Raw genomic sequence first — 19975 nt, 5'->3', positions numbered from 1 at the left:
TCATTTTCTCTTTAAAATATTTTATTTCTATTAAAAGGTTTAGCATTTATGGCCTAGGGGACGAAAAGGTCACAGAGTATGGGTAGTTGGTCAAGTTACTCCTGTACTGTCCACAGCAAGAGCCCTACCCCCTCAGTCAGTCTGGCTTGGCACAGAGCTGAACTGAGGGAACTGCTGGTTTCTTTGCCCGTATGTGATGGGCCCAACCAGGGGAAAATTGCATATTAGAATTTTCTTTTTAGGTGTTGATATAACGGAAAGGTTTGTCAAGCTATTATATGTTGTTTAAAATGCTTTCCCCTGAGTCAGCCTGGCCTGCAGCAGGAGAAGGCCTAGAGGTGAGCTGAGGGAACTGTTGATTTCTTTGCAGGCCCAAGGCAGAGAAAGAAAGCATCCAGAGCAGCAGCAGCAGCAGCAAGAGCCATTGAAAGAGCACATGGGAAAGCAGCAGCCTTGCACTTTTATAAATTAACATTTTGGACTTTCTCATTTCCTTGTGCTACTAGGCACAGTTTGCTAGGATTTGCTTTTGTTCTGAGTGCCTTTTTTTTTTTTTGAAGGGCACTGAAGATCCTGTCTCTACAAATATTGCTATGTTCATTGCTATTATGATTCAGTTTTGCCTCTAGTTGTAAGGTTGTTGGGTTTGTGTTAAATGTTTGTTACCTTAAAAACCATAACACCTGGAATGTTTTCCTTTTGGAAGCCACGTCACATTTGTTTGCCAAGCCACAAGGGTGTTGTCATTTACTGATCTGATTCCCCACCCCCAACTAGGCTTGCAAGTTCCAGGTTGGAAAATACCGGGAGATTTTTAGGGCGGAGCCTAAGGAGGGTGGAGTTTGGGGAGGGGAGAGATTTCAATGCCATAGAGTCCAATTTCCAAAGCAGCCATTTTCTCCAGGTGAACTGATTTCTATTGGCTGGAGATCAGTTGTCACAGCAGGAGATCTCCAGCTAATACCTGGAGGTTGGCAACCCTACCCTCAACTCTCCAGTTGGGAAAGGTAATTTAGGAGAGGGATCTGTATAGCCAGAGTGCTGCTGGGTTACAGTAGCTTCTGTGGTCCTCCTTACCACAGGTCCATTTTAGGTGACTTTTTCTAGAGCACAACTTTGCAGGAGGGAATGGCTAGACTTTTCCTATTTTAGAGCAGCCTTGAGGCAAATGCATATGTGTTTTTGATGCTCAGAGGCAACAACATGCAAAAGAAGGGTGCAGGATGTCATTCTGAAGAGCGTTCAGACAGGGAGAATGACAGGGTAACATGCTAAACCAAAATATCACTGAAAAAAGAGATGGCAGTTTAAGCAAATCCAGGTCTAGATGCAAACCGTGGACAAATGGAGCGGAATAACGTCTTGAAATACATGGTCAAGAGTTCAGCAGTCATATTAAACCATTTAAGAATTTGATGAAGTCTTATTGTAATTGGTAGAGTGTGATCTGATTTGAGCTACAAAGAATATGAAAAGTCAGAGTCTTGCTAGAGGTAGCTTGCAAGAAAAAGCACAATAAAATCATAAAATTATCAGAAATTAGCAATATAAAACACCCCAAAAGCCATTAAAAACAAGCCAGAGACATACAAGATATTTATAAAATGGTTATCATACCAGAAGCAGACCATAAAACAACTAAAAATATTAAACACCCTTAGCGTGAAGCCTGGGTAAAAAAGAAATGTATTGTCCTGGTGCCTGAAAGAGAATAGTATAGACTCAACGTAAGCCTGAAGAGGAAGGACATTCTACAGGTAAGATTTCACACTGGAAAAAACCTGTTCCTGGTACCTACCTGCTTTTTCTCTGAAGGCAGTGGCACAGAGATCAAGGCTTGAAGGCAGATCTTAACTGATGGGATAGACATGAGGAGAATGTATATCTGAAACAACCTTTGTTTATATAGAAAGCTTCAATGGAAATCTCTAGACCCAAAAAGGAACAATTCTGGCCTTTATCATATCCTGCAAATCATTGAGCTAAACAACACTGGGTAAAACAGCAGAGCTAAAAAGAATATATAAGTAAACAGTGCAGTATTAATCTTAATTCTGGAAGCAGCAGTATGTTGAGTCAACTCTTCAATTTATATACCACATTTAGTAAAATCATAGAATTGGAAGGGGCAGTATGGGCCACCTAGTCCAACCCCCCTGCTCAGTGGCCTTTCCACTTTTAAAGTGCTCCAGTCCAAATTGTTCAGAAAATAAGCAGTAGATAGACCTTGTAATGGTAGTCAAATTCTGCAGCATTTTTTTTTGCAAAATCTGCATTTGAGTATGTATATAATTAATTCTGTTTATAAATGCACAAAAACAATTTTGCTTTGCTGCATTTGAACAGTAATGAATAGTTTCATTTAACTTCATCGCAGTTCAAAATTTCTGTGCAAACTGGAATGCCTAATTTCCCATTTCTAATTACTTCCCATAAAAAAGGTTTTTATTATGAGCAAGACAAATTTTTGTATTGTTTTAATAGCTATACCAATTGTCTGTCATGATTATATGCTGGGGGACTTCCTGCTGGGGCAGCTGGGCTGAGCGCCATGTTTCCTGGCCTCTCCAGGAAAAATCCAAGAAATGTTCAAATTGGGGTGCTAAACAGCACCTCAACCCGGTCCTAAACAGTGGACTTGGGAAGCAGGAATTCCCTGCAGCCGCTTATGCGGTTTGACCTCCAGAACTCTCCGAGGGAGGCTTCTAAGCCCCTCGGAAGTTTTGATGCCGGTCCTGCGGGCAGAGGGAAAGTCATCGCCGGAACATTTCATGGGTAATCAAGGTTCAGTCCTCCCCCTTCAATCACCATCTAAGAAAATTATCATCACCATAACCTTATCATCCAACATCTGAGTTGCAAGAATTCTTTTGTCTTTACCTTGAAATTGAAGCTCTGGAAGATCGTAACAATCATCAATGCAATCTGCATCTCTCTGTCCAGAATATAAGTGACTTTGTTTGTTTAAAAAGACTATAGTTGAACGGCAGGAGCCTTATCTATTCGATCTCCACTTTGGCATAACAAACGGGACGGTGACAGACACTCTAGCTACCAATTAGAAGCCGAGGTGTTAAAAGGTGTGGGAGCGAATGGGCTAAATTCCTCTGGAGATGACGTCTTTCCGATTCATCAAAGAAAACCATCGAGACTGAAAGGGAAAGATCATACAGGAAAATCGCAAGGCTTGAAGTGTGTCTTTATTGTGCAACACGCAATATATTCCTACTACTGGAAAACAAGACAGCCGAAGGTCCGCGATTTAAATAATGCCCAGCTCACCCCCTTCTTTTACAATCGAGCAGAGTGTCAATAAAACTTGATGGCCCTTTACAACAACACTAATTGTTTTACAGCAGAGAGAAGAATTTGCAGCCATTTAATCCCGGGACCTGTATAATTGATGAATAGAACCACTACAAGGTCTTGGACCCTGCCAACATATTTAAAACAGCACTTCTTGGTATTGGTGAATTATTAGAACTATTTTCAGAAATAAACATGGGAAAGGCCGACGAGAAAATACAGGAAATGTTAACAAAACACATGGATGCCTTTACTAAACAATATGAGCAACAATCTCAACGTCTGGCTCAGCTAACCAACATATTGACTAGTCTAACTCAAACTACCAACCAGACTAGTCAGAAATTGGACATTTTGGCAAGCGAAATTACAACTATGAAATCTCAAATATCTACAATGAAAACTGACATGGGAAAAATGGATACTTCAATTAAAAAGGCAATTGAAGAACAGAAAGATATTAAAAATAAACAGATACTTCAAGGTAATCAAATTCAAGCTATACATTTCCAACAAGAAAATGTTTTAGACCAACTGGCTACTATGGAGTTAAAATTAAGACAATCGAACGTACGTCTTCGCAATTTTCCAGAAGCAATGGGATGTACCAGAATAACTATCATAAAATCATTGGCTGACCTGATTCATATAAGTGAACAAGATCTGGATTATGCAATAAACAAAGTATATAGAATTCCTTTACCCACCAGTTTGGAGAAGACAAAGGCAAGAGATATTATGATTTCCTTTTATGATATAAGGATGAAAGTTTATATTATGCAAACCCTCTATGATAATCCTTTGTTTGTGAATGGAAATCCTCTTATCATTCTTAAGGATATCCCACGACATTTGATGATGAAGAGAAATATGTACAAAGAATTTACTGGGACATTGAAGAAGAATGGAATAAGATTCTGCTGGATCTTCCCACAGGGAGTCACTTTTACCTACAAAGAGGTCAGATTTACTATCACTTCACAGGAGGAAGTAAAAAACTTTTTGAAGAATTATGAAAAAGATCTAGCTGGCCTTAACCAGGAGCCACAACATCAACAAGAAGAGGAGAAAAAGGAGTTGGCCTTGACATCTGGACAAAAAAGACAGGACATTAAAAATAACAAAAGTGTTGGAAAAACAAAAATTCACAGCAAGAACAAAACTAAAAGGAAACATGCAGTTTATGGGTGATAGAGAGAAACAGGGCTAAACAGGGATTTAAATGATGACTAGGGAATTTTGTATTTACTGATCTAATCCTTTTATCTTAAGAACGGTTTTGAAATAAAATCTGTTACTATATATGAAATCAATAATAAACACGTACTAATTGTAAATGAATTGAATAATTTAGAATTAACTTAGTAATCAAGCTTGATGTATTTTTCTGGATTAGAACTTCTTTGCAAAAGAATAGATAAATTTATAACAAGATGGAGGAAGGTGAGGGGGAAGTCTCTTATTTGAATATCTTTTAATTAATAGATGAATATACTTTTCGATGACACTGTTAAAGTTTTTTATTGTATGATTTATGAAATGAATGTGTTGCTGAAAAGTACCAGACAGTAAAATATTTTAAAAATAATAAAAATTTTATGAAAAAAAATGATTATATGCTGGGGGATGCGTTCAGATATCATCACAGTGATGGCGGAAATGATTCCAAGTGGTATATAAACCTTTAATTTATACATCTGTTTTAATTTTCATAAAATTAGCAGTAAATTAGGATTACAGCCATTTTCATCTCTCCTATTAATTATGATTACTGTAATGGAGGGGCTGTGGCTCAGTGGTAGAGTGCCTGCTTTGTAAGCAGAAGGTCCCAGGTTCAATCCCTGGCATCTCCCATTACAAGGGTTAGGTAGGAGGTGATTTGAAAGATGTGTGTCTGAGATAGAGTTGCCAGGACCCCCTCACCACTGGCAGGGGATGTGGGGGGGGGGTTCCAGATACAGGTTGGGAAATTCCTGGAGATTTGGGGTTAGAGGCTGAGGAGGACATCGGGGCACAATGCCACAGAGTCCACTATCCAAAGTATTCATTTTCCCCAGGGGAACTGATCTCTGTAGTCAGGAGATGATCTGTAATTCCGGGGGATTCCCACCTGGAGGCTGACATCCCTAGTCTGAGAACCAGGAGACCCACTGCCAGTCAAAGTAGACATTACTGACTTGGATGCATTAATGATCAGGCTGATTCTAAGGCTGAGTCACATGTTCATCCAATTTATTGATTCCATTGTAAAAGTATCCCTGTAAAAAACATAAAGCAGTTACCTGAAGGCTCCACTGTAGGGAAGCAAGTGTCTGCCTGTCACACCCACCTTGTGCTGGCATAGTCCCTTTCAAAGAAGGGGTTATCAGTTTTGAATGACATCTGACCATTCCTATCAGCAGAAAGTCAGGGGCAGGAAACTGGTAAAGAGCAACTGAGCTTCCAGCTGAGCACTTGACTGGATTGACTCTGGTGGCTCCTTGGTACTTGTTTTTGCTGATGTCCTCATTCTCAGTAGTGCCTTTCTCCCCAATGGGGGCTCAAAGTATCTTACATCATTCTCTTCTCCTCAATTTTATCCTCACTACAACCCTGTGAGGTTGACAGTGGTGAGACTTTGTCACTGGCCCAAGCTTCCATGGCAGGGTGGAAATTCAAATCTGGGTCTCCCAGATCCTAGTCTGAAACGCTGTCCACTATTCCACATTGGTAAGGTTGCCAGCTCTGGGTTAGGAAATACATGGAGATTTTGGGGGTGGAGCTTGAGGAGGGTGGGGTTTGTGGAGGGGAGTGAGTTCAATGGGGTATGATGCTATATAGTCTACCTTCAGGTGAACTGATCTGTGTTGCTGGGGGATCAGTTGTAATAGCGGGAGATCTCCAGCCTCCAAGTAGCAGCTGGAGATCACCTGCTATTACAACATCTCCAGGCAAGAGAGATCAGTTCACTGGGAGAAAATGGCTTCTTTGGAAGGTGGACTCTGGCATTATACTCCACTGAAATACTTCCCCTCACAAAACCCCACCCTCCTCAGGCTCCACCCCCAAAATCTCAAGGTATTTCCTAACCCGGAGCTGGGAACTCTAAAGCTAGCCCAGCCCAGGTGGAGGGAACCATGCACTTGGTGGGTAGGCAGGCAGCCTTTCCCTCCCTCCTTTAGGGGGTGAGGCCAGGCCAGGAGGCAAAGCCCTTTTCCAGGGCCTTTTCTTCCATCCTATTCCACCCCTGCTTTGGATTTTTTGAATTTATAATCTGTACTGTTGCCTGTAATTACAGCCATAGGGACTTGGAAGTTCTGGTGGTGATGCCTATACTTCTGCAGAGCAATTACTGGTAAACAAGAAGTATGGTGGGAAATGCCTCATTAAAGTGGTACTTCTTGTGGGAATTGAAAACTATGTCAATATTTGACACAGCAGCTCTAATTCCTGTTCTGATCTTTCTAGCTCCTCAGTGCTAGTATTGACTGGAATTAAGATTATCCCAATTTTAATAATCTTAATTTTATGAGGATTGTTAGAAATTAGAAATATAACTTTGGTAGCTCTCTTTCCATTCAGGATATTATTTGCCAAAGCTGTGTGTGAAAGTAGATTCTAAGGGAGACTCTGCTGTCCTGTTTACATTCATCCACTTCTATCAATGACAGGAATTTGGACCAACCGCTACCTTTGTTATGAAGTTGTCAGTTTTCTAAGCTGTCATCATTGAAGAAATATTGAACCCATAAAAAATTCAAGAAGACATCAGAGCTACTGTTTGCTGCTCAATGCAATCTGCCGGAATCTTTTCCTGTCAATCAAAAAGCTACATTACATTGATTTATTCAAAAATATGCCCTCGCTACGTTTAACTCCTGATTCATTCCAGAACTATTCTTCATAATTACACATCTGATGGACAGCTGGAGTACCATTCATTTTGACACCATCATCTTCTTTGTAGTACAATCTCTTGATGTGTGTTTGAATAAATAAAATTAAAGTCTTAAAATGGCAATAGCTTGCTGTCTTTGCTGCTGTTATCTGTTGCACGCCAGCATTTCAGTGATCTACAGATATCAAAGGGAACTATGGAAAAGTATTCAAAAAGTACACATGCTGTACCATAAGATCTAAACAAGGCTGGTTTTCTGTACCCCACCTCCTTCCCATTACAACTTTAACAGTGCCATCCCCAGAACAGTTATACTCTGCTAAGTCTTGATCACTTCAGTCAACTCAGAAAGTAGGATGGCTCTGTATGTAACTGCAATTCCTCATACACATAGCAATTGTTCACTCAGACCATCTTCCTGGCCTAAATCCTAACACAGAAAAGCACATTTCATTATTGAATACTGCAGACAGAAATGCGGGGAGGGAAATGAAGAAGTAGGACATTGGACAGGAACAGCATGCAGGTTTTTGCACAATTGTTTCTGAGTATGAACGGTCTACTTTATCAGTGGGAAGCTGGAATTTCATCAGTAAAGGAATTTACCTTCACTGAGGTGTTGACAGCCAGTGAGTACACTGTAAATTGTCAAGCTACGACTAGGGAGATATGAGTTGAAATCTCCACTCTGCCATGAAACTCACTGAGTAGGGAAGTCATCATCTCTAATCATAAAGTTATTCCCAAGACAAAACATGTGCTGGGGGAGGGAGGATGTATGCTATCCTGAACTCCTTGGAGGTAGGGTGTAAATGTGAACATAAATATAAAGCTTGCTGAATATTCTCTCATTTCTGACAACAGTACATTATAGCCAAACATTATTACCAAAGAACTGTTCCTCTTACCAAACATTTCCGTTGTTTCAATGTTGCTTAGTGCCCTTTTATTCTATTGGCTGCTACTTTTCCTCAGCACCATCTTCCTGTTTATGGAACAAACAAAAAATACCTGAGGGTCAATAGCAAGTCAGTACTTGCTCTAAATGGGGGAAATCCAGAGTTCTCACAATGAGGACCATTGATAACAAAATAACAAAATGTGATCAATGGTCTCAATCATACCAGAGACACAACAACAGAGGTGGCCAGAGAATGGAGTACTAGCAAATTGCCCCTTCAATTCGGCTGCAGGCAAAGCATTCAGTCTATCTATCTAGTATAAATGCGGTTGCTAGGAACATTAAAATATTTTAAATATGGAGGAAGACTCACAGGGGAGAGATTCCAAGGGCTAGAGTGAAAGCATACACGATGAGCTCGAAACTTGGTGCTAATTCTATCAAGTTTGATGACCCTCATTTTGATATTTCTCAGTGCTTCGTAATAGCCCATATTTTTGCTCATAGTAAGGAAAAGACCAAGCTACTTGAATTTGCTATCCACTAATTTTACCCAGGCACTTTTATAATTATCTTCCTTCTGAACATATAAGACCTCCATTGGAGTTTGCTACTGAAAAAAGGGACTTCAATGTCAGATGTTACATTTCTACACTATAGTCTTCATCAATAGATGAACTTCAGCCTGCCTTCTGTAAGGATATTTCTTGGAAAGACTGCACCAGCTCATGTGACAAGGAAAGCTGTATTTCGAAGAACTGGCATTCTACTTAATATGCTCATTTTCCTTGTACTCTTGTATCCAAGTCACAAGGTAAAAAATTATTCTGGGCAAAACAGTTGTTCTTCGGAGCATGCTCTAGTACTCTACTTTGTGAATTCAGTTTTAGGCCCATAGTGACATAACCTTATATTTATTAGGCAATAATTAGAGCAGCTACAACTGTATATATGCATATACAGCAAAGTTTCCTTCCCATTCACAGTTTTTTTCAGAAACAATCTTTACTTTTTAACAATGTCATGATTTTCATTTTTTCAAAAATCAAAGTATATATTTCTGAATTAATATATACCCAAATTTAAACACAGAATTCAAGGACTGACACTTTGAGTGCAATCCTGAAGGGGGGAATTGGTATAGGAGTCGGTGTGACCCAGCGCCAAGTACCCATTTATCCTGGGATAAGGGGTATTTACACTGGCACAGGGGGCATTCATGCTGGTGCCAGTAAGCCACGCCACTGTGCAGGGCTCTGCCGCTGCCGCAGCCATGCCAGGAGCAAAATCCCAGAAGTAGGAGCCCATGCCGGCATTTGGGGGGGGGGGTGTTCTAGGGGGCAGAACTGTCTTTAGGCAGCATCCTAACCCCTTTCACCCTGGGAATTCCCCCTCGAGTTGCAGCATTGCTACACCACTTTTTTTGGTGGCATAGCCTCGCTGTTTTCTATGGGGGCACTTTCCCCATTTACTTTTTAAATTGTTTTATTTTCTCCCAGCAGCAGCTGGGAAGCCTCTGTGGAGACACCGTGACTCCTGGCCGCCGTACATCCAACCACCCCCCTTCAGGAATGGGCAGCTCATGTTTTGATCAAAAACACCGTCCAGTCTCAGTGCATCCTGCTAATAAACTGCTGAAGCAGAAGATGTTTATAAGTTAGCTGACACCAAGGAGTCTCTCAAGTATTCATCAATAAGATGAGAGGGGAAAGCTCTCCCTATATCGGGTTGCTGCTCTAAAGGTTACTAGCAGTATTGCAATAGCAAAAGTCCTTGAAGGATGCCCAATATGGCACTTCCCCTTTTTATAATGGAAGATGTCCATAGTAATAGCAACTCACACAACAGATCAAAACAAAAGGATGTGTTGGTGGCCAACACAAGTATGCCGGCTCCTATTGACATGATTGATAGCAAAGATTAAGATCAGCCTGACAGCAACGCACAAGTTCTGTAAGGATCTCCCCTGTGGTTCTGATCAGGCTCAATAATGCAGAAACAGAAATGGATAATTTAATGAGCGGTGATGGAGTCTAGGACACCGTTCCCAGAGATCGTGGTTTCTAATTGGCAAAGTAACGATTAGCCATCTTAAAAGTCAAGGAAACAAATAGTTTAAACTATTATCACTTAATAAATAATGTAATTAGGCAAAGAGGAAGTCAGTTACCAGGCCCCTTAGGAACCTAGTGAATCAATGAGTGATAGCCTCATGAAAATCTGCTTTCTAAATAATTTTAAAATGATGCTTAAATGCATTAATGGAACAGGACTTGGCCTTCCATAAGGCAGCTGAAATTGTTCCAGTGAGACCTTTAATTGATTGTTTCAGTTAACTGTTTAAAAGTATTTTTGATTGATCAAAAAGGTAGCTCTGGTTAGTTGGGCAGAATATTTCAAATATAAATAATAGGTATTCCTTAGATTTTAAGAATTATGTAAAGCCTATGTAATCCAGAATTACATTTCCAAATGCTTCCTTCACCATGTATTGTTTGTTGTTGATGTTCACTGATGTTGCTGGACAAAAGTCTGTTTGCGCCTGTATTCCCAGAAGCAGATCACTTTGTTCTCTGTCCCAATTACAGTGCAATGTGATGCAAGTGTAAAGAAGTAAGTCCAAATGTGTTCAATGGAGCCTAGTCCCAGGTATATGTGCAAACTATCAGTTGATGCAATCATCCTGCTGCTGCTGTCCTGTGACATTCTTGGTTCTTGTTCCTTCCTCTGCTTCTCTTTGCTTTCCACTTCCTCCTCCTTAATCTAACATGAAATAACACACAGGGCCACAGTATATCTACAGTCTAGGCAGGAGGGATGCAGTTGGATTGGGCCAGCCCTACACAGCCACTAAGGCAGGGCTCCTGACTCCCCCACCCCGCATCCTACCTGTTCCCAGCAGCCTCTGATCCCCTGGGACTGCTGTTGATAAAATGATATCAAGGATCTCTGAATATGCAGGATTCTAACATCAGCATTCTGATCTGTTTCTCTTCATATACCATGAATAGAGACCCTATTCACAGGAAATAATGGCATCAGAAAGCCAGTGTGGTGTGGTGTAGTGGTTAAGAGTGGTGGTTTGGAGTAGTGGACTCTAATCTGGACAACTGGGTTTGATTCCCCACTCCTCCACATGAGCGGTGGAGGCTAATCTGGTGATCTGGATTGGTTTCTCCACTCCTACACATGAAGCCAGCTGGGTGATCTTGGGCTAGTCACAGCTCTCTTTAGAGCTCTCTCAGCCCCATCTACCTCACAGAGTGTCTGTTTTGCGGGTGGGGGAGGAAAGGTGATTGTAAGCCAGTCTGGTTCTTCCTTAAGTGGTAGAGAAAGTCGGCATATAAAAACCAACTCCTCTTCCTCCTCTTCCTCCTCCTCCTCCTCCTCCTTCTTCTAATAGCCAGTTAGGTTGGAGAGTGAATCTCATGCTGGGGAAAGGCTCCTCAGCCTGGAAGAACTTTCACCAGCCTAATAGGAGATATACCCATGTGTTTAGAAATTAGCCATAGGGATAAACTGTAAATGCAGGAAAAAGGGAAAGGAGGCAAAGCCTGGGGATACAGAGGGAAGGGAGGCAGAGGACAGGAGGGAGCTGAGAGATGGAAGGGTGAAAGAAGCCAAGGGGTGGGAAAAGTCTGGAGGAAGCAGAGTCCAAGGCAAAGCAAGAGGAAGAGAAGGGACGTGGAAGCTTCATGGGACATTCCCACCACCTTTTTTCTCTCCTTGCTCATATATATGAACAAAAGGCAAGGATAAATGCCTGGAAGTGTCTATCCATAATGGTAAAATTGGGCTACAAAGGATTTCTTGCCCCAATTTATCTTAAGAACATGCATACTGATTTTTAAAATATATTTTTTTGACCTTGAATGCCTACATTTTCTATTGACAACTGCAAACATTATCTTGTATGGATAGATTTCTTGTATCCATGTCAGTGTTTATTCAAGGAAATTTATGTTTTGCTTGAACACAGAAAAGTTTGGTGGCACTTTTCCCCTGAGGATCCTAAGCTTGTGTCAGCCAGGGTTGTTTGAGATTTATGTTGTCAGCTGTTCCTTGACAATTTGCTTCAAGTCTTTGTTTTACCTTAAAAGGATCAGAGTTTTGTTTATAATAGTTTTTTTCTGGAGTTCAGATATCTTCTGACCTAAAATGCACATGGATCTTCTCTGAACTCTACCTGATAGTATCACAGATTTAAATGGTTATTGCCACAGTATACTATCTGTTCCTGGTTCACATATTACACCGATAGGGTTGCCAACCTTGTGCTATTACAACTGATCACCAGGTTACAAAGATCAGTTCACCTGGAGAAAATGGACTTTGGAAGATGGACTGTATGGCATTATACCCCACTGAAGTTCCTCCCCTCCCCAAACCCTGCCCTCCTCAGGCTTCACCCTCAAAATATCCAGGTATTTCCCAACCAGGAGCTGGCAACCCTATAAACCTATCATGCAAGAAGGACATTTGCATTTAATGAAGCCCATAAAGGGAGCTGCTGATGGTAGCATGTGAATGCTGCTTTAGATTATTATACTCAGGATTTTTACACCATTATTCCAGTCAGAAACAAATAACAATACAAAACAAGTAACTCTGCTTCTGCACTTTTGATGGTTTTTATGTGTTTAAAGAGAGACACTTCATTTCTTTCCCTCAGGGGCATCTTGAAATCTGATTTGCATTCTGCACCTCATAATTTAATTAACAGTGCAATTCCCCCAAATAGTTACACCCTTCAAAACACATTAAAGTCAATGGGCTCAGAAGGATATAACCGTGTTTACGATTGCACTGGAAATCTGAAACACCTACAGATCGACATTTTAAGCCAGCTACAAACTGTAGTCTTTTTGGCCCTGCCGACAAGCCTGGAAACATTTTCTTTCTCCCCCATCCCCCTTTTTGTTCTACTCCCTCATGAAAAGTTTGTTGATGTTCCAATGATGCTCACACATACTTGCAAACAAAATCACATGGGTTGCCACAGCCAAGCAGATTACATGACAGTTTAGGCAAATAGGCCAAGAACCTCATGTAGATTCCTTTTTGTTGGCTGACATTAGTCCTGCAGTTACGTGATCTGTGGCTAAATTCTTGTCTAATATCTTTGAGACACTCTCTTGCTACATATTAACATGACAATCTCACAAACCCCTATCATTTATTTTTAATGCTATTTTATTCTGTAGTTGTTATTGATGTATGAACTGTGATTCTATTGCATGGCTCAATACCTCCTGTTAGGGTTGCCAAGCTCCAGGTACTAGCTGGAGATCTCCCGCTATTACAACTGATCACCAGCCGATAGAGATCAGTTCACCTGGAGAAAATGGCCGCTTTGGCAATTGGACTGTATGGCATTGAAGTCCTTCCCCTTCCCAAACACCTCTCTCTTCAGGCTCTGCCCCAAAAACCTCCCACCAGAAGTGAATAGGGACCTGGCAACCCAAAGGTGTTTATTATTCATAAATTTAACATGTTGTCTTCAAGCTGCTTCCTGTACAGTAACCCCATTTATTTATTTACTTCATTTATACCCTGCCTTTCTCCCCAATTGGGATCCAAAGCAGTTTACATTGTTCTCTTGTCCTCCATTTTATCTCTACCAAATCCCTATGAGATAGAAAGGAAGATTGCCAATTTTCAAATAAAGGGATAAGAGACTTAACTGAATATGAAAATTTGATAATGCAATATAAGGATAATTTATTGGGAAGAATTTACAATTATTTAAATATGAATAGTTGGTCCTGCAGCTCAGCTTTCTTGGCATCCCCTGCACGAAAGGCGCCACTGAAAATGTGGAAAAGCTGAACAGATAAAATTCATAGGGGATGAATCCATTGGAAAATTTCACCCCTTCTGGTGCAAATGTCTGACTCATTCCTCACGCTGTCCTGGGGGTCTGCCAGGAGCATCATGGGGGGGTCATTTTGGACTGCAGCAGGAGGGAGAAGCAAAGAAATCAGGCCAAGCCAAATTGGGCCCCCAAATGGCATTCCCTGTAGCAGCTCTGGATCTGCATTAAAAAAAAGATCATGTGTAGTTCTGCTCAGAGACAACAGTTCCAAAGGACTGGAAGAAGGAGGAAGCACGGGTGAAGAAAATTGAAGATGGAATGGAGATAACAGGGAAGAGAAATTGGTCCAGCGTTTGCCCAGACACTCTGCGCCAACTATCTGTGGGACCACATTTCATTCTGCATTATTGCAATTTGATGTACATCTTTCTAACTCAGAAATAAATTTATTTAGCTCTAAAATTTCATGTATTGAAGGGAGGTATTTGGTAAAGAAGTACATTTCCTGGAAGCAATATGGATTTCCAGAGAGGCATTCCATTCCTTCTACATGTCTGTTCTGGTACAGATCAGCAAAGTTCCTTTTTGCTTTTAGACACAAGGCAATTATCGAATGCCAAAAGCATGTTTGTTTCATGAATCTATTCCCACTATTGCTGGGTGTATTCATGTGTACAATGCATAGATTTGTATCCAGTATATGTTTTCTTCCGTTCCTACCCTAAGCTTAATCTAGCAGTTGATATTTTATCTTGCATGACAAGTAGCAATTTTTTTTTTTTTTTAAATCAATGTAAACACTTTAAGGGCAATTTATTGAAAGCCTTTCAGTGCTGTTAGAGTGAGGCACATTTTAGCCAAGCAAATACATATTCACAGTGTTATCTTTCTTCTTCTTTTTTGCTTTCCTGTTTTTTCATGGTATCACCAGTGTCATCTTTGTTGTTTGACTGCAGACCTGGATTTGGAGTTGCTCTTGAGGGTGCATTCATTTCAGTCAGCATTTCCATATGCTGCAAGTGGAAAGTTTATTGCAAAAATAATTTATGAAGCTATAAATGGAGCCCTTGGGTAATGCAGCCTGTGATGAACACAATAACCAATATATATCCAAGGGAAAACAAAATTCCTTTGAGAAGTTCATTAGCTAGGAAAATAGTATTATAATCTATAAACTAACAGCATCCTGTGGTGTTTATAGATAAAAAAAATATTAGCACTCTCATATCTTTTAGCCTTTAGAAGTGTCATTCTTGATCAGGAAGACATACATGATTGAACTGGGCATGCAACAAGAATGGGACTATTAAAAAGACTCCCTAATTCATTGTTGCTACAATTCAACGTTTTCCATTGTTGTCATCTGATACACTGCAATTCATATTAAAGAAGCGGCTTCATATATGCTTGCTGGTATTCTTTTATGACCGTTGTTTCAGCATTGGCCTTATGACCTATACTAAATTAGTTTTATTCAGGAGTGTAGCTACCATAATATGAGCTACTTCCAAGATTAGCCTTTGGGAATTTATTCTCATATGACACACAATATCATGAAATATGGGGTGTCAGAGCAAACACACAGAATTTATCAGAAAAAAAAAGAATTTTCATGCATTATGTAAGCAAAGGGTGTTGTGTTGAATATTCAGAAGATGAGTTTGCCTGTGTGCGTGTGTGGAACAAACCAGAGGAAAATTACATTAGGAAACTTTAATACATTTTTGATTTGCTAAGCTGAAGGTGTTACCCAACGATGCCTTAGAGGGTGAAAAAACAAATTGTGGCAGTATCTCTCAGGTACTACAGGTCATAGCCTATAGGGTAAAACAAAAAGGAAATCAGGAGAATTAACCTTGATTACATTTAACAGTGCGCTGGTGGCAAAATAAACCGTTATTGGTGTGATTTAAAATGTCCTGATATGCAGTGATGGATCTAATAACTATTATTGGTTCTATCTAAATATGAATCACCAATGCTGTGGTGTTACAGAAAAATGAACCCTTTTATTTATTTATTTATTTTTCAGATTTCTACCCCGCTCTCTGTCCCAACCAAGGCCAGGCTCTGAGCAGCTCACAACCATCAAAACACAACACATAACATATAAAACCACTTCAATAAAAAAAATAACACAGGATTAAAATTGACCAACAACCAACTAGTACCTATTTGCACACTGGCCCATGATGAGCCTGGCAACAGCAATCAGGACCACCCCCCTTGGATTCAATAGATGAAACAATTTTTTTTTTTTAGATTTCAGGAAATTTCCTAGGCCATCCCAACTGTGCTGCCATTCTCTCTTTGCATGGAACCCCCCGCCCAAAGAACAAAACCCACCTAAGGTCCCCCAGATTCCTACAACCATCAGTGATGCCTTGTGTGTAAGACTAACAGAGCAATCCTGAAGAGGGGGGACATATTTGGAGCCGGCATGACCCCTGCACTGGCATTAGTGCCACTTGCACTGGCTAAAGTGGCGCTAACGCCAGCACAGGGCCACTTATGCTAGCACAACGAAGCCACACGGCAGCGCCATGCATGGGCCCCAGTGCAGCCGCAGTGGCAGAGTTTTTCTGGCACGAGTGCTCGTGCTGACACCAAAGAGGATATTCCTGGGGGCAGTGTTGACTAGTCACCTCCCTGAGGCCTTTCGCCCTGGGAATGCCCCCGTTTGCCGGCACGAACTTGCACCTGCAAAAAGGGAGGCGTAGCCCAATGGAGGAGTTCCACAGCGTTTTCTAAAATTACATTTTTGGCCTGCTGTGTCAAGGCAGCAAGCCTCTCAGGAGGCGGCACGGCTCCACCCATCCCAACTACCCCCTTCCCTATGTATGAGAAAACAGTAATGCTATGTTTGGTGAAAGGATACAGTTAGACATGACTGCAAGAGATCCATGAGCTGTTATTTTAATCACTAATTGTTGCCTCTGGAAGGGGGAATTCAGATCAAGGCCATGGCTGGTGGGTGAGCGCAGTGAACTCTTTCACCCTACACCATTTGCACAGTTGTGCCCCTGGGATTGCATTGCCCTATGGAGAAAATATTTTCCAAGAGATAAGTTTCCATGAGCCAAAATGCACTTTGTCAGATGCCACAGGTCCTATCCGAGAGCCTGTATATTTTTCTCTGCAGGACAAACAACAGCCTCATAGCACCACTGAAAATGAAGAAGATGTAGAGGGTTTGAAACCCAGCACCATGGCCTGAAGCTCAATCCAGGGCCTCGGAGTTGCTATTAGCAATTTAAAAAAACAGTAGGGGACCTACTCAGGAATCCCTTTTGTCCAATTAAGCCCTAAACTGAAATTCAACATAGTTCAGAAGGAAGTAATTCTACAGTGAGATGCTTCTTCCCACATAAAATTACAGGTTTCCCTGGTGGAGTAATTTTGGAGGCTTCCACTACTCCCACTTGAAAATAAGGTTGTAGCAGTCACTGTGTGAGGATTTTAGCAGCACAAAGGATGCACTGGCCCTATTCCCCACTGAAATCAAGCATGCTTAACAGTGTGATCCTATGCAGAGTCACTCCAGTCTACGTACACTGATTTCAGTGGACTTCGATGTGAATAACTCGAGATATTTCTCAGGATACTTCAGTAGGATTCCAATCCAGTTAACTTTCTCTAAACTAAAATTGAAGTAATGAGGTTGGATGCAGACTACACTAGGGTTGCCAGTTCCCTCTTGGCAATCGGAGGGAGGTTTTAGGGGCGGAGCCTGAGGAGGGCGGGGTTTGGTGAAGGGAGGGACTTCCATGCCATTAAGTCAAATTGCCAAAGCGGCCATTTTCTCCAGGTGAACTGGTCTCTATCAGCTGGAGATCAGTTGTAATAGCAGGAGATCTTCTGCTACTACCTGGAGGCTAAGCAATCAAAAATCAACACCTCTGCACCATTACCTAAGGTTAGAAAATTAGTACAGAAACAGGCTGATAACAATATGTAATGACAAAAGTATATTGAATGTAACAATGCGCTACCAAGCCAATTGCATATATACAACAAAGTATTTCTCAGTTCTAGGTGTATAACAATGTGCTAACAAACCAATTGTATATGTACAACAAAGTATTTCTCAGTCCTGGTACAGTAACAATCAATCCGAGGTCGATGTCTTCAAGTGAAGAAGGGTAGAAAGGGATACGATCATATCAATTCTTCCTCAGTCCCGTTTCTGTACAAATATTACAATATTACAATAAACAATCTCTTATAAATGTTCTCTCAAGTGACTTAAACAATATAAATATAGATATACTTACATATATTGATTTCAAAATGTACTCATTTCAATATAAGCTTCTGTAGCTTCAAAATTGTCATAGACTTTTAAGCATCACCCTTTTAGGGACAAAATAGCAACCTTGTGTATTTTTTAGCTTATTTTTTAGCCATATGGCTTAAATCTGGAAAATGATTTATCATGTTTTATTTGAAAATGATACTGTCTCTTTAAGAAATGCCTGCTGTTGTATCACACTGGAAGATACCTAAGCTACTCCATTTGGGGGCTTTGGCTGCTGCAACTTGTATCCCATTTGGGAACGTGGAAACTGTAAATTTGTCTGTGCAACCTTGTTTCAATGGATATCCTGATGTTGGAATAGATAAGCTAAAAATGTGGTTTGTTAGCACATTGTTATACACCCAGAGCTGAGAAATACTTTGTTGTATATATGCAATTGGCTTGGTAGCATATTGTTACATTCAATATACTTTTGTCATTATATATTGTTATCAGCCTGTTTCTGTACTACCTGGAGGCTGGCAACCCTAGACTACACTTTCTAATGTCATGACAGAAATTTCCTCCCCCCACCCACTGCAGTCCACTGCTATCCACAAAATGCTGCTCCTGAGGAATGAAGAGGGTCTGCAATGGGAAGGGGGAATTGGAGAAAATCGCCAGTTTAGTTTGGATCCTAGTAATTATATATCATTTATGTCTTTGTCTTTAAAAGCTCCATTGGTAAGGTACTAGGGTAACAGCTGTGCGTTACAGCTTCTAAAACTGAAAACACTGGACATAGGCATCTGAGGCACAAGCCAAAAGCACCCAAAAGGGAGATCCTTTATTAATGACTCAGTGCCAAATGCCAGACTCTTTTGTACAATAAGGAAAAATGTAGGCGTATGGCTGTTAATTGGCGAGATAAGTAATAATCCTTTGATTACAGTAGCTAAAGGCTGTTCTTTAATGGATTTTCCTTGTCACATTCAATTCTGCTTAATCTTTTCCTGTATTTCATGAGGGCGGCTTTGTCATAGTGATGGCTCCCTTGTCATCATTCTGGTTGTGATAATTAACTTTTCTACATGTTACAGAAGTCAAAAAGAAAGTATACCATGGGTATATTTATAGCCTTTGTGAACATTGATTGTGTTTTATCAATCAGGTTTAACATAACACTTTCTTGTAAATGCTGTAGCGTGTTTTACTCTGTTGCATAGTAGGTACTCAGAGTAAAGCCTCCCTTAATCTTCTATGATTTAATCTGTCTAGAAAAACTGAGAGACAGGTGGCAGGGAGCTAGCAAAGGGTCCAAGATCGTTTCTACGCTGCTTGTTAAGGGTGGTTTGATTTTTCTTCTTAAAATCTTCATGCTTGAATTTCAGGTAACTCTTTAACAAAGTATTTGAAAATCAGGGATTCAGAATTATGACTGCAGAAGATTTTGTACAAGTACTTCCTTTATGTTCAATAGTATAAATAAATCTTTAGGTCTTTTCTTCATCAGGAATTATCTTAAAACATTTTTTTAAAAAATAGCTAAACAGTATTTTATAGATTATTTGATCATAATGTTAATGATCATGCCAAACTATTTACCAGATGTTATTTCAGTAAAGGTAGCACATATATAGAACATCTTGTAGCTTTAGGTGTTGCTTAGATGTTGTTTTTTCTCTGATATTTCATAGAGATTACACCATGTATGCTCTGTGTGAATGGTGGAGACTTTTAATTTTCGATATTCGTAAACTGTTTGTCAACCATTTAATATAACACAATACATTTTGGGGAAATCTGTGATGCATGTTTAGCTAGAATCTACAGCCATCA

The 19975-nt window shown here is 40.4% G+C and overlaps 1 protein-coding gene and 1 non-coding gene across 2 annotated transcripts in view; both read left to right on the top strand.

Annotated features, from left to right (window-relative positions):
- Positions 1 to 19975, top strand: part of ZNF804B (zinc finger protein 804B) — a 232411-nt gene that overhangs the window by 140353 nt on the left and 72083 nt on the right. The gene's annotated exons all lie outside the window — the stretch shown is intronic.
- TRNAT-UGU (transfer RNA threonine (anticodon UGU)) lies at positions 5088 to 5159 on the top strand. Its single transcript has one exon. It is a non-coding gene; the product is annotated as a tRNA-Thr (tRNA).

Source organism: Euleptes europaea, chromosome 11 (genome assembly GCF_029931775.1).
Source record: "Euleptes europaea isolate rEulEur1 chromosome 11, rEulEur1.hap1, whole genome shotgun sequence".
Lineage (NCBI taxonomy): Eukaryota > Metazoa > Chordata > Lepidosauria > Squamata > Sphaerodactylidae > Euleptes > Euleptes europaea.
The sequence above is the reverse complement of the archived record's forward strand: the minus strand, read 5'-3'. Positions and strand labels throughout refer to the sequence as shown.